The sequence below is a fragment of the Elephantulus edwardii genome, unplaced genomic scaffold, assembly GCF_000299155.1.
Source record: "Elephantulus edwardii isolate Elephantulus edwardi_28Jun2011 unplaced genomic scaffold, EleEdw1.0 scaffold00001, whole genome shotgun sequence".
Taxonomy (NCBI): Eukaryota; Metazoa; Chordata; class Mammalia; order Macroscelidea; family Macroscelididae; genus Elephantulus; species Elephantulus edwardii.
The window spans coordinates 35,228,587-35,244,305 of NW_006399751.1; the positions used below are offsets into that span (position 1 = coordinate 35,228,587).

General features: G+C 39.0%; 1 pseudogene; it reads left to right on the top strand.

Annotated features, from left to right (window-relative positions):
• The first annotated feature begins 657 nt into the window (after nt 1-657).
• Nucleotides 658-3,335, top strand: LOC102852532 (annotated as a pseudogene).
• The last annotated feature ends 12,384 nt before the right edge of the window (nt 3,336-15,719 follow it).

Sequence of the window (15,719 nt, forward strand, 5' to 3'; positions counted from 1 at the left end):
TTTGTAATGTTTTTATAAATTGAGATTTTAATGAAAGTTTATAGAAAACTTGGATTTCTATTTATATATTGTTGCACATTTTCCTCCCTGCCCATCCCTACCTACGGTTCACTTTTCTCTCTGAGAAAAAGAAATTCTTTCATTATTGTACAATTCCCCACCCCCGCCCCCTCCCACCCCCAGTCCACTTTACTATGTAGCTCTTCTTCTGGACTGTTGTCGTGCAAATAATACTTAATCATATATTCCTTTTAGGCAGTTCTTTCCCTCCTCTGTTTCAATGCAGTGCACATTATTTATCCCCTCTTTTCTTACTTTCTCCCCAACCCCAATGTCGGTCCCGTTTTATAACAGCGGTTTTATGCAGTACTTGTCCTATGGTGACTGAGATGTTTCACTCAGCATAATGTCCTCCAGGGTCACACATTTTGTATATTTCATGAGTTCCCTGTTTTTTTCAATGTTGCATAGTATTCCACTGTGAATATACCAGAGCTTCTCTATCCATTTGTTTGTTGATGGGCACTTGTGTTGATTCCATCTCTTTGCTACTGTGAAAAGCACAACCATAAACATGGGTGTGGTCTCATTTAGTGCAGTGGCAGCCGTGAGATGCGGTTTTGTTTCTTTACCACCTGGGATCTGCACTGAGCGATCATGTCCAAGGGACCTGTGGTTGGCTTTGAACTTGGCACCACCTACTCCTGTGTGGATATCTTCCAGCATGAGAAAGTGGAGATCATTGCAAATGATTAATACTACCAGATCACCCCAAGCTATGTCACATTTACCAATACAGAACAATTGATTGGTAATGCTGCAAAGAATCAAGTTGCAATGAATCCCACCAACACAGTATTCGATGTCAAATGTCTCATCGGACAAAGATTTGATGATGCTGTTGTATAGTCTGATATGAAACACTGGCCCTTCATGGTGGCGAACGACGCAGGCAGGCTCAAGGTCCAAGTAGAATATAATGGAGAGACCGAAAGTTTCTATCCAGAGGAGGTGTCTTCTATGGCTCTCACAAAGTTGAAGGAAATTGCAGAAGCCTACCTTGAGAAGACTGTTATCAGTGCTGTTGTCCTGGTACCAGCCTTCTTCAGTGACCCTCAGTGCCAGGCTACCAAAGATGTTGGAACCATTGCTGGCCTCAGTGTCTTCTGAACCATCAGTGAGCCAACTGCTGCTGCTGTTGCTTATGGTTTAGACAAAAAAGGTTGGTGCTGAAAGGGACATGCTGATCTCTGACCTACGAGTTGTCACTTTTGATGTGTCAGTCCTCACTACTGAAGATGGGATATTTGAGGTCAAGTCTACATCTGGAGACACCCACTTAGGTGGAGAAGACTTTGACAACAGAATTGTCAGCCATTTCATTGCAGAGCTCATGACCAAGCATAAGAAAGACATAAGTGAAAACAAGAGGGCTGTTGTACGTCCCCACACCGCTTGTGAGCGTGCAAAGCGCATACTTTCTTCCAGCACCCAGGCCAGTATTGAGGTTGATTCCCTGTGTGAGGAAATCAACTTCTACACTCCCACTACCTGAGCCCACTTTGCAGAATTGAATGCCGATCTTGTCCGTGGCTCTCTGGATCCAGTGGAGAAAGCCCTGAGGGATGTAAAGCTACACAAGTCACAGATCCATGATATTGGCCTGGTGGGTGCTTCTACCAGAATTTCCAACATTCAGAAACTTCCTCAGGATTTTTTTAATGGAAAAGAATTGAACAAGAGCATCAACCCAGATAAGGCTGTTGCTTACGGTGCATCTGTCCAGAGAGTCATTCTTAGGTTGTTTATATTTATCTTGTTGTGGTGCTCGAGTATTCTATAAACTCTAGATATAACTCCCTTATCAGACATGTCATTACTAAATAGTCTTTCCCAGTCTGTGGCTTCCCTTTTTACACTGTTGGAGAAGTTTTTGGATGTGCATAAAAGCATTTACTTTTAGAAGGTCCCATTCATCTATTTTATCCTCTCCTGGTTGCAGGTTTTCCAAGATGCTTGGAAGACTGTTTAAGTTGTGGATTAGTGCTTCTAGGGTTCTCCCAAACTTTTCTCTGATGAAGTTTATAATCCTGGGTTTTAGTCCTAGGTCCTTGATCCACTCTGAGTTGGTTTTTGTATATGCTGTGAGGTGTGGGTCTTACTTGAGTTTACTACAGTTAGTTTTCCAATTCTGCCAATACTATAAAGGCTGTTGTTTCCCCAATAACTAATTTAATCTCATTGTCAAAAAATCAATTGACCATAGGTAGATGGGCTGATTTCTGGGTTCTTAATTCTATCCATTGATCTATGTGTCTGTCATTGTCCCAGTATCATGCTATCTTGACCACCATGGCGTGTAGTAGGATTTGATATCGGGGAGTGAGATACCTCCTGTTTTGTTTCTCTTTTTGAAGGAGTGTTTTGCTTACTTGAGGTCTCTTTAAATTCCAGATGAAATTGGAAATTGCATTTCTCCATCTCATTGAGGAATGGAATTGGTATTCAGCAACTCCAGAAAATGAATACCACTGATAATTTTCTTGCCATTGCTGCCCAATTCCTGTATTTTCTAACTCAATTAAACAACTTCTCTAAAAAATAATTAGAGAAACATTTCTTCCCCACTACCCCAGTAAAGTTTATGAGTGGGATTTTCTAGATATTTCCATAGAGAAGAATTCTTTTCAGTTACCCTTGGTCGTAGAGAGTAACTTGGCAGAATAAAATTTGGAGGCCACAATTTTTTCATTTCTGTAACCAGTTGATTTTAATTCTCTTTCCTTCCATTTTTCTTTCTTCTTTCTGTTTCTCTTCTGCACTATACTAAAACACACACACACACACATACACACACACCCCTCTCCCACATACACAGTCTAGTTTCCTTGTGATCCTGCTTTCTGAAATTTTAATATTCTGTTTTCCTGTTTACTAGTCAACTGAGATAAAGGAAGTTAGACATGGGTACTCTTATTAATGTTACAGAAAATTAGCTATTATTCTTGAAATAAGTGTTCCATTTTCAAGCTCTTCTTATGCTCACTAAGGGATTTATTGTTTTAAAATCACAAGTCTAAATTTCTTCTAATGCTTTCATAACATAACAAAGCTGTAAAAGGAAATGTTTTTTCCATTCTTAAAGTTCTCAAATTTTATTTTTACTGCTTTAAAATCTGTTTCAAGTCCAATAAGTTCTAAAAATAATATGCTCTATTAACCTAAAATTATTGAGCATTACTTCTTTGACAACTAAGGCAGATTTTTAGGTCTATAATTTTTTTTTTTTCAACTGCAGCCTAGTCCCCCGCAAAGCTGCTCAGGGCTTTAAATAGATAGCTCTATATAGTAAAAATGGAGCACTTCTATAATATGGAACAATCTAAAAGGTATAAAAGCAGTTTTAAAAGGATATTTTACCAATCGAGGTTAAAACAGATGTTTGTACAGATCCTATTTTAAACGTAGTCCATTTTGTGAATTCAACTTTCCTATACAGAACTAAAAATGAAATAATCAGATTACTAAATTATCTCTTTAAATTACTGGAAACAATAGTTTGCAGTGTGAAGATTTCACTTTATTTCTTTTACTGGTTTATTGGATTAAATAAAATTTTTTATTTCTTAAACCTCTTCTTACGAATTGCTAGAGTTATAACATAAAACTTAATGTTGAAAGTCTGATATGGGCTTTACGGTCAATTTCTTGACAATAATTGTTAAAACCAATTATCCTTTTGTTATCTAGAATAGCATTATAAAATAATTTACAATTACAAATTCAACGAAAGTAGGAATTTATAGAAGGAATGATATGCTTTTTCTGGACATAATAAAGTTTGGAAAATATGTAAGATTCACCTTAAAAATTAGAAAACTTAACTTCTGAATTCTCCCAGAAAGGTAGAACTTATGTATCATTAGAACAGACATTCACCCAAAGAGTGGAATTTAAGATACACTGTTCTCCTGATGAATATCTAGATTCTAGCATTTACTTATTTGTCCAGTGGGTAGATCTTATTCCTCCCTCCCTCTCGTTCTCCATCCTGCCTGCACTATCCTCCTTCCTATCTTATATTTTATGCTCCTGTTATCCTTTATTATCAGTGTAATCTGGAAGAGCAAACAGTATTACCAAGCCATCAAACATACTGAGTAAACACACAACAAAGTGGTTTGTTTTGCTTTGTGTTCCTCCCTTAAAATGCTCTACCTCCAAGCATTTTCTTAAACATATGAATGTTGTTATTATTCTTGTTATGTACCATCAATTTTCCCATGATTCATAATGACTCTATGTAGAATAGCTCTGAACTCTACCCTATTCTGACCCAGTCTCATGGACCCCAACACACCTATCTCCATTACCCCAGTTACCATGTCAATTCACCTCAGCCAGGTCTTCCTCTTCTGTGCTGTCCCTCCACCCTTCCAAACATAATTTCTTAGCAAAACATGGTGAGCACATCCAGGGTGGCATCTTTCTGTTGAAATATATCAGCCAATGCCCATTCTCCCAGAAATCCACTGGACACTGCTGACAAGGAATTAAAAGCAAGACAAAGGCCTATATATACAACTAGTTTTGGGCCTGAGGGCCTGTCGCCCTTGGGGTGAGTAAACAGGAAATATCACCCTCTTCTGGAATATTATCCTACTGTGACAGCAGCCTGTTGTAAATGGAAGAGATGAGGCACTAAATCACAAGAAGTCAGTCCTGGAGCAGAAGCTCAGGGGTAAGGACTTTTCCTCAGAACTGAGACAGAAATTCTCTAAGCCTGGTACCTGGAATTTCTACTTGTTATTGCTGTTGTTATGTGCCTTTGCATCAACTCTGACTCATAGCAACCCTATGTACAATAACTCTAAATCCTGCTCTGTCTTGAGACACTATCATTGTCTCTGACACACCAACATCACCCTAGTCACTGAGTCAATCCATCTCATTCAGGGTCTTCCTCTTGTGTGCTATTCCCCCACCTTTCCAAGCATGATGTCCTTCAAGGGCCAGTTCCTTCTGGCAACATGCCCAAAGTATGCCAGATAGAAACTCAAAATCCTTGCCTCCAAAGAGTAGCCTGGTTACACCCTCTCCAGGTCAGACCCATTTATTCTTTTAGCAGTCTATGGCATATTCAATATTCTTCTTCAGCACCACCCATCAAAGACATCAATTCTTCTTCCCTCATCTTTAGCCATTGTCAAAGCAATTAATTGCGAAGACCATGGCCTGGATCAGGTGCACCTTAGTCTCTAGACCAACATTATTGCCTTTTCTTATTCTGGAGAGGTACCTGACAGCAGATTTTTCCAATGCAATTTGTCTTTTAATTTCTTGGCTGATTGTGGAGCCAAGCAAGCAGAAGCTATTTACAATCTCAATCTTTTCACCATCCATCCTGATGCTGCCAGTTGGCCCAGGAGTGAAAATCTTTGTCTTCCTGATATAATACATATTGAAGACTGCAGTCCTTGACCTTCTGCAGCAAGTGCTTCAGGTCCCCTTCAGTTTCTCCAAGCAGGGTTGTGTCATCTGCATAACATGGATTGTTGATGAGTCTTCCTCCAATCCTGATGTCACTTTTCTCCTCATAGAGCCAAGTCTCATGAATGATCTGTTCCCATATACATTAAAAAGGTATGGAGAGAAGATGCATCTCTGGTGTACACTTTTACTGATTTTGAACCATACAGTGTTTCCTTGCACTGTTCTGATGACTGCCTCCTGGTCCAAGTATAGGTTTCACATTCGCAAGGTCAAGTGTTCTGGAATCCCCTTTCTTCTTAGAGCCAGCCACAGTTTATAGTGATCCACACAGTCAAACATCTTTAAATACCAAGGGAATTTCAACTTAGAGCCTCCTAAACTCAAGCGAGACCAGCAGCAGAGCTAAACACTGGCAACAGCAGGAGGTGTTAGAATTGAAACCTAAACCTTTTATTGAGGGTTGGATGGGGAGATGGAGGTGTTGAATGGGAGGACAGGTATGGAAGGGGATGTTGGTGAAGTAGGGATAGGAATGAGTCCCCCCCCACACACACACACCCTTTACGAGTGAGATTTCAAAAATGCATATGTAATGAATGCATTTGGTGCTTTATTGGCTTCTAATAATCTTTACTAATTTCTGTTATGGTTGTTTCTGTTGTTGTTAGGTGCCATTGAATGGCTTGCGACTCATAGCGTCCCTATGTACGACAGCCCTGAAACCTGCTCTATCCTGTGTTAGCCTTATTGTCTCTGGCACACTTACCCTCATTACACCAATCACTGAGTCAATCCATTTCATCAAGGGAGGGTCTTCCTCTCTTGCACTGCTTCTCCACCCTTCCAAGCATGATGTCCCTCTCCATGGTATTATCAAAATTTCCTTTGTGTGAAAACAATCTAGAAATCTTGTTAAAATGTGGACATTCTAGCACCATCTCTTCACACTTGTAAATTTTGATACAGATAATCCTTGATTCATATTTTCTGAAATCAGTTTTGACATCTTAATACAAACACAGTTTTTTATTTTTTATTTCACTCTTTCTTGTGGAACAAGATGAAAATTCCTTGATGAAATAAAATAAAGGAAGTTTAGCAAGATTCTAAGTTGAACCACTGCCTTTGTTCTTTTATTTTTATTATTCAGAAATTGAGCTAAGAAAGTGGATTTTAGAGAGGACATTAAATGCAACTTTGCTCCTGACATTAAGGTTTTTATTTTGTTGTTGTTTTTAAATATTTTTTTTCAAATTTTAATTGTGATCTTAACAAAAGTTTACAGAAAAGTTAGATTTTCATTCATTCATTGTTACACATTTTGCTCCCTTTCCCTCCCTCTCCCCTACCCAAGGTGACTTTTAAAATACTAGTTTATTTACAAAATCTGAATACATTATTTTTGAGAGCAGACTCTTCCAATTTCCCTCACCATCCACCCATCAAATTGTCCAACTCCATGATTAATCCCCCTTCCCCTCCACATCCTCATCCCTCTGCTTCTACCCTCCCCCACCCCCTTAGATCCTTATACTCATTCTAGAATAATGGTTTTATGCAATATTTTTCCTTGTGGGACAGAGTGCACCCAGCATGCAAGGATTTTGAGACTCCATCTCACATACTTTGGGCATGTTGCCAGGAGATACTAGTTCTTGGAGAAGGGTACCATGCTTGTCTCTTATGAACTTCATGGTTTTGGGCTTTACTCCCAGCTATCTGATCCACCTAGAGTTGATTTCTGTGTATGGTGTGAGATGTAGATCCTGTTTTAACTTTCTGCTGTTAGCAGTCCAGTTTCTGACATTAAGTTTATGTGAATCAATCAAATAGCTTTCGTAAGAAAACCTTCTTCACTTACATCTAAATAGTTTCTAAGTTTACTTCTTTCCCTTACTTAGCGATTCTATAGTCTTTTCTCAATGTCATGACTTCCACTCATGATCTTATTATCACTAGATTATTGCAAGTGAGTATCTTGTTTGTGGATTGCTCTACATGCTGTATCCAAATACTCTCTTAAATCACTTAAGAATAATATTTCAAGAAAATATATCTTATTAACTAAGTTTGATACTTCAACTCTAAGAATCTTCACTAATTTCAGGAAAAAGACTTAAATATCTCAACCATTTGTGATTTCACCCTTGCTCCATGCCTATACTGATCTATAGGTAAATTGAACTGTGTTCATAACCTTGGACAGTAGTCCCTCCCCCACGCCCACAGATGTCTGCTTCCCTGCAGTCTCTGTAGAACCAACATTTCATCTTTATTTTTGTGGTCTAAGGGAGCTAGAGCTGCACTGCCATCCCAAAGGCTGTTGTTCCAGAGGAGAAAATGAGCGCTTTCCTCCTGTGCAAGTTACAGACTCTGAAGTGGCAGCTCTTAGTCCGTTCTGCCTAGATGACAATGAGTTAAACAGTTCAGTGTCTATTAGGGAAGCCCAAGTGGTGTATGTCTCAGAATGTTGTGCTGCTAACCCAAAGGTGGTGACTTCCTGCTGGATCAAATTTGCCAGTGGCTCTGCAAGAGAAAGATGGAAAATCTCCCTTGCGATTTATAGCCTCTGAAGCCCACTGGATGGTCAACTAGGAGTTGGTTCCAATTTAATGGCAAAGAGGAAGAAGGTCTGCCGATCTCTTTTGTTTGCCAAATACCACCCTCTTGGAGAACTAGTAACCCTTTCCCTCTATCTTCAGTGTTCTCATACCTTTACAACAGCTAATATCTCTCTAAGAACTACTTTAGTTTCCTGCCTATGATAGAAGGATTTGGGGGGTGATTATGGGAAAAGGTACGATCATAAGATGACAATATTGTAAAATAAGCTATTTATTGGAGCTAATGTGTTGGCAGACGTTGCATATGTGTGAGCAGTCTCTCACAGCAGGAGGCTTTTTACACAAGAGGTGACAGTTGGTCAGAAGGAGATAAGAATGAAGGAACTCTTAGGAATAAGTTTACATGTCCAGTAATGCTTATTAGCAGACAGTGGGAGATCTTAGGGTCAGAGGTTAGTAGAACCTTGGAGATTTTTACAACTCACCCACTCACAGCTATCAATTTAATTCAGATTCATAGCAGCTGGTGGCTTAGTGGCAAGAAGCTGTGCTTCAATCCCAAAGACACATGGTTTATTGATTTGAGATCCATACTTGTTCTTACTCTAAAGAAAGATCATCCAGTAGAATGTAGAAGTTATTGCACAATATCATTAACACTACATGCAAGTAAAATCTTATTGAAGATTATTAAAATTGACTGAAACAGTACATCCACAAGGAACTACTAGAAATTCAAGCTGAAGTCACAAGACTTGATGGCAAAAGAGATAGCACTATTGATGTCAGCTGATTCTTGTCTGAAGCAAAAAAAAACCCAGAAAAGTGTTGATTTGTGTTTTATTGACTATGCAAAGACACTTGGTTTTGTAGATCATAACAAATTATGCACATAACTAGTCCAAGAAATTATTGTTTGAACCAAACAGGAAAACATTACACGGTTTAAAAAGAGGAAAATTGTGCACCAGGGCTGTATCTTTTCTCCATATTTATTCAAAGTGTATGCTAGGCAAATCAGACAAGAAGTTGAACTCTATGAAAAAGAAGAGACATTAGCATTAGTGGAAGACTCATCAACAACCTTCAATATATATAGCACAACCTTGCTTGCAGACAGTTAAGAGGACTTAAAGTACTTGCTGCAGAAGATCAAACTATAGAACATTTGTGTAAAACACAATAAAAGCCCTAAAGAAATAGAAAAATGTGTACTGTTCATGCATAGGAAGACTCAATATTATGAAAATGACAATCTTATCAAAAGCAATCTACATGTTCAACACACTCCCTATACAGATATCAAATTCATTTTTCAAGGAGATCTAAAGGGAAATTGTGAAGTTTATTTGGAGAGGCAAGGGACCCTGAATAAGCAAGACACTTCTGAGAAACAAAAATAAAGTGGGAGGCATAGGACTCCCTGACCTCAAAACCTACTACATGGCAGTGGTAACCAAACAGCATGGTACTGATACAATGATAGGGAAATAGACCAATGGAACAGAATTGAGAACCCAGAAAAAGACTGAGCTATCTATGGTCAATTGATATTCAACAAGGAAATCAAAGCTATCAAATGGGGAAATGACAACCTCTTCAACAAATGATGCTGGCAAAACTGGACTTCCACCTTCCAAAAGCTGAAACAGGATATACATCTCACGCTATACACAAAAATCAATCCAAGGTGGATTAGAGACCTGGGAGTAAAGGCAAAAGCCTTAAAGTTCATAGAAGACAAACTGGGATTAAGCTCAGAGAGCCAATCTACAGTATAAAGAGACTGCCACATATAGCCAGAAATGCACAATCTAAAGAGGATAAAATTGATGCATGGGACCTTCTGAAGAGTAAACCTCCATGCTCATAAAAACATTTTCCAACAGGGTGAAAAGAAAAACCTACTGACTGGGAATAAACACTTGGCAATAACATTTCAGACAAGGTTCTCATAACAAAAATTTACAGAATACTCCAAAGACTGATAACCCATTACAATGGGCAAAAGACCTGGAAAGACTTTTCACAGAGGAAAATATTTAAATGGCCAACAGACACATGAAGAAATGCTCATCATAATCACTCACAATAAGAGAGGTGCAAATCAAAACCACAATGAGATACCATCTCACTCTAGTAGCAGAGACAAAGTTTTCCAGGACAGCGAGTAATAAATGTTGGAGAGGATGTGGTGCAATGGGTACTCTAATACATTACATTGTTGGTGGGATTGTGAAATGGTACAACTGCTCTGAAAGGCAGTTGGCACTTCCTAAAATAACTGAACATAGAAATTCCATTTGATCCAGCTATTCTACTGCTTGGAATATACTCTGAGAAAATGATAACTGAGGCTCAACCAGACTTGTACACCAATGTTCATAGCAGTGTTATTCACCACCACAAGAACATAGAAACAGTCCAGTTATCCAACTATAATCGAATGGATTGAGAAATTATGGTACATTCACACAATGGAATACTATGCAGCATTCAGGAGCAATGATTTTTTAAAAAATTACAACCTAAGATGGGAGGGACTGGTGAGCATTAAACTTAGTGATCTAACTCAGGCCCATAAGGACAAATATTGTATAAAACCATTATTGTAGAATGATTATGATTATTCAGGGGGGGAGGGTTGAGGGGCCTGGTAATCATAGGGTCATACAATTTAATGGGTAAGAGTGGTGAAGAAAATGGGAAAGATTTAATGTGAAAAACATGTATTCAAACTTTGTAAATAAATCACTATAATTAAAAAATTAAACAAGACTATAGCCATCAACATGGGTTGCATCTCAATGTCAACAAAACAAAAATCATCACCACAGGATCCATAAGCAATATTACGACAGATGGAGAAAATATTGAAGTTGTCAATAACTTCATTTTACTTGGCTCCAAAATTAACACACTAGGTACCCAAAGACAAGAAATTATAAGACATGTTGCAATGGGACAATCAGATGCCAAAGTCCTTTCCAAGGTGCTACAGAGCAAGGATGTCAGTTTAAAGACCTGATCCAAGCCATGGTATTTTAAATTGCTTCATAAGCGTATGAAAGTTTGACAATGAATAAGGGAGATTGAAAAATAGACACATTCAAACTGTGACAGTGGAGAGTAGTATTGAATGTCCCGTGGACTGCCAAAGGAGCAAGTAAAAAGCATCTTGAAGGAAGGCGAATGTCAGTGTCAAGGTTGATGAAACTTCATCTCACTCCCTTTGGGCAGTTTCAGGAGGAATAAGTCCTTAGAGAGGGACATCATACTGGAAAGACCTTTTAAAGAGAGAAAGCGACCTTGAAAAGAAAGGAAGACATTTAATGAGACAAACTGACAATGTGACTGCCACAGTGGACTTGAGCATGAGAGACTGTGAGGATGATGCAGAATAGGGTGTAGTTCAGATCTATTGTTCATAGGTTTATTAGTGCTAAGAACTGCTGCAATCTCTCGTGGACACAGTTCGAATCTGACAGTTGCTCAGAGGGAGAATGATGGGCAATCTTCTTCTGTGCAGTTGACTGCTTCTGAAAACCCCCAGAGGGTCAGCTATGGGTCGGTTCCAACTCACGTTACTCAACAGCAGTCAGCTCGATAGGGAGCTCTGGTGTTCTAATGACAAGAAGCTGCCACAAAAGTATGGTTCGAGGCCACCAGCTGCTCTGCTCTGCCGGAGAAGGACGGTTAATCCCCTTCTGAGCGATTAACTAATGCCTCTGAACACCCACCAGAGGGTCAGCTATCGGTCAGTTCCAACTCGACGGTGCACAACAACAGTCAACCCAATGGTACTTAGTAAAAACAACAACATGCAAACGAGGCAGACTCTAAATATATAAAAATAGGCTTATTTGGACCATTTTGAAAGCAACTGTGCATGTGAAATTTTGAATTTTGTGTCAGTGAGCTTTGTGCTAATGGGCCCATCCTGCTGTGAAGAAAGAAAACAACCTGGGACAAGACAGTGGCCTCTTCCGTGTAATAGCACCATGGAGGTAGAAGCTATGTGCATAGTGAGGTATAGCACATGCTAGATTAAAGTGGTTTAATATGATAATATTAGAAAGTTTAAAGATAAAATGACTCTTTGTTTTCTCCTTAACTCTGAGCAACTCAGCCATTTGGAACATTAGGAATTTGATCCTGGGGGAAATATGTACCTTTACTGTTTTAATTTGGCCTCCCCTTAGATGAATTATGGTTAGAAATCAAGAATTTTTTTTCTGTATGCATTAAAATAAGAAACCTATGCAACTGAGTCATTACTATGGTTAAGGTTGTATGTCAACTTGGTGTGCCTACATTTCTCTGGCTTGAAGTTGTGATGTTGTCATTGACTTGATATTATGAAATTAAATTCCTTGATGAGATTTGTTATGAGTAGCACATTCAATCTGTATGCAGAACAGATCATCCGAAACTTTGGTCTGTATGAGGATGAATGTGGCATCAGGATTGGTGGAAGTCATCAGCAACCTGCGTTATCCAGATGACACAACCCTGCTTGCTGAAACTGAGGAGGACCTGAAGGGCTTGCTGCAGAAGGTCAGGGACTGCAGCCTTCAATATGGATTGAAGCTCAACATCAAGAAAACGAAGATTCTCACCACTGGGCCAATTGGCAGCATCAGTATGGATGGTGAAGAGATTGAGATAGTTAAGTTTTAGTTTACTTGGCTCCACAGTCAACATTCTTGGTAACAGCAGCCAGGAAATCAAGAGACAAATTGCATTGGGAAAAGCTGTGAGGGACCTCTCAAGAGTACTGAAGAGCAACGACGTCAGACTGGAGAGTAAGGTGTGCCTTATCCAGGCTATAGTCTTCGCAATTACGTGCTATGCATCAGAGAGTTGGACAGTGAATAGGAATTATAGAAAGAAAATTGATGCCTTTGAGCTGTGGTGCTGGAGAAGAGTATTGAACATACCATGGAATGCTAGGAGAACAAACAGGTTTGTCCTAGAGAGGGTAAAGCCAGAATGTTCCTTGGAGTCAAGGATTCTGAAGCTTCATCTGACATACACTGGGCATGTTGCAAGGAAAGACTGGTCCTTGGAGAGGGACATCATGTTTGGGCGAGTGGACGGACAGTGCAGGAGAGGAAGACCCTCGATGAGATGGATTGATTCTGTGAGTGCTGTGGTGGAAATGAGTCTGTTTGAGACGGCGAGGTTGGCACAGGTTAGAACGGCATTTAGGGATTTTGTACATAGAGTAGCTAAGAGTCGCAAACGACTCGATGGCACATAACAACAACAAGCACATGAATTGAAAAAAAAATTTCCTCAGTGTGACTTGCAATATATATATACACACACAAACATCTAGCAAAGCTCTCTTACTTTTTATTAAATCTGGATCTTTTCTCTAACTCAACACTATCTGACCTCCAGTTCTTTGGACTTGAGTCAATAGTCTTCCATTTCCATTTCCTAACTGGAAATCTTGGATTTGTCAGCATAGGAAGCCAGCACCCTGCCTGGTGACCATCTGACCATCAGATCTTCAGTTCCTCAGCCATTGCAGCCACGTGGATCTGGACACACCTCTAGAATGACATCTAATCCTTGGAGTTACCAGAATATCTCTCCATCTCTGTCTCTCTTTCACACACACACACACACACACACACACACACGTTTGTGTTTGTGTAGATATATAAAATGAGAAGAAAAAAATTATACAATATTTTTTGTGAATGACTAATTGCATAAAATTCTATAATTTCTGTATTTTTTTCAAAGCTAGGAAATGCTTTCCATATCTTCACTCATTTGTACGATTGACATTCTTCAGTTATACTGGGGCTTAACTTCTTACCACCTCACAAATACAAAATTGTTGCTCTGTGTCGCCAAGGCAAAAGTGACTCATAACTGACCCTCCAGTGAGATTTTAGAATCTGTAAATCAGACAGGAGGAGTTTGTCCATATTTGTCCCTTGGAGCAGCTGGTGGATTTGGACCACTTGTCTTTGGCTGCAGGACAGCTCCTTACCCCTTGCAAATAGTATCTAAGAAAGCAAATGATCTTAAGGAAGTCTATCATTCCTTCAACAGAAGTCATTATCAAAGTTTCAAGAATATTACTCAAATATTAAACTCCTTCTATTTTAAACAGACTTATAGAGGCACGCAAGTAATGTACTGTACAGGAGGAAAGTCCTGGAGATTAGTTTCCATTAGTGTTACCTGTACATTCCGAAAGTATTAATAAGTATTATTATTAGTAAACCAAATGTGACAGTTCTATTCTGTCCTATACTTTTACTAGGAGTTAGATCATTGATGGCATCAAATAACAACGAACATTTAAGAAACTACTGTGTCTGAAAGGTAGTGGTTTTTATTTTTGAGTCATAAACAACTGATTGCTGACCCTTCAGTGGTTTTTCAGAGCCAGTAAAACAATCACACAGAAAGAGATTGTCTATCACTCTCACACGGAACAGCTGGTGGATCCAAACAGAATCCCTTTGCCCCGGCAGTGCAATTCCTTACCATTAAGCCAACAGAGCTCCCTACCAGAAGGTAGAGGGCACTTTTCAAAGGGAAGCTTTTGCCCTTCCTCACCTACCATTCAGCTGAGAAATCACAACACACATACAATGACAGATTACTCTTAAAGTGTGTTAGCCAAACAGGGTAGTGAGAAAGAAAGGGACACAATGGAATATTATAGATAGCTCAAAAAGTCTACAGAAAAAAAAAAATAAAGCTCTAAAAAAAAAAAAAAAAAGAAAATCAGAATCCAATTGCAGACGTTGTCTATTTAGGACATCAATTGTGAGCTCACTCTGGTGACTTTCTGTCCCATGCCTTTTCACCATCAAATTTTCACAGTGTTAGTGCATGACATCTTCAAGAGTTTAAATTCTCTGATAGTATGCATAGGTACACATCAGTGACAGGGAGCAGAGGCTTCTCTTGAAACAGAAAATATATCCAAAGTTAAATAGTATTAAATTAGTGCCCACTACACAACTTTGTCAATAATGCTTTACATATAGGGCTGATAAAAAAAAAATGGTGGTTTGAATCTATCAGCTTCAGTTGTTCAGCATGAGAAAGATATGCAATAGTTTTCCATAGGATTTACAGTTTCAGAAACCTGATAGAATGGTCAACAATGAATGAGAATTGATTAGATGGTACTGGATACACAAAGTGTCAGGTAGAACCAAGAGACACAAATGCACCAATTCTGGCTATCAGTTCTGAATGATATGCTGGCTTATTTCTTCTTTTAGGTTTATTATATGCTTAGGGAGAGATGATGGAAATATTTGTGATATCTCTTTGAAAGATAGTGGAGAAATAATTGAGACAAAGATGATGAAGGAGAAAAGTAAATTGAAATCAGGAAAAGAAGACAGAAGTGGGAGGAGAGAGAACTGCTCAATCATGGAATAGAAAGAGAACTGAGACGTAGCAAGAAAAATATTATCAGAGTAAGGAACATGAAGAAAAATTACAAAACAAAACAAAAACTACACTTAAACAGCCACAGATGCTTGTTCTCAATAGTCACAGTATTGTTGTTGTGTACCATCGAGTTGGAACTGACCCATAGCTGACCCTTCAGTGGGTTTTCAGAGGTAGTTAATCACCTGGGAGAAGATTACCCATCTTTCTTCCATGGAGAAGCTC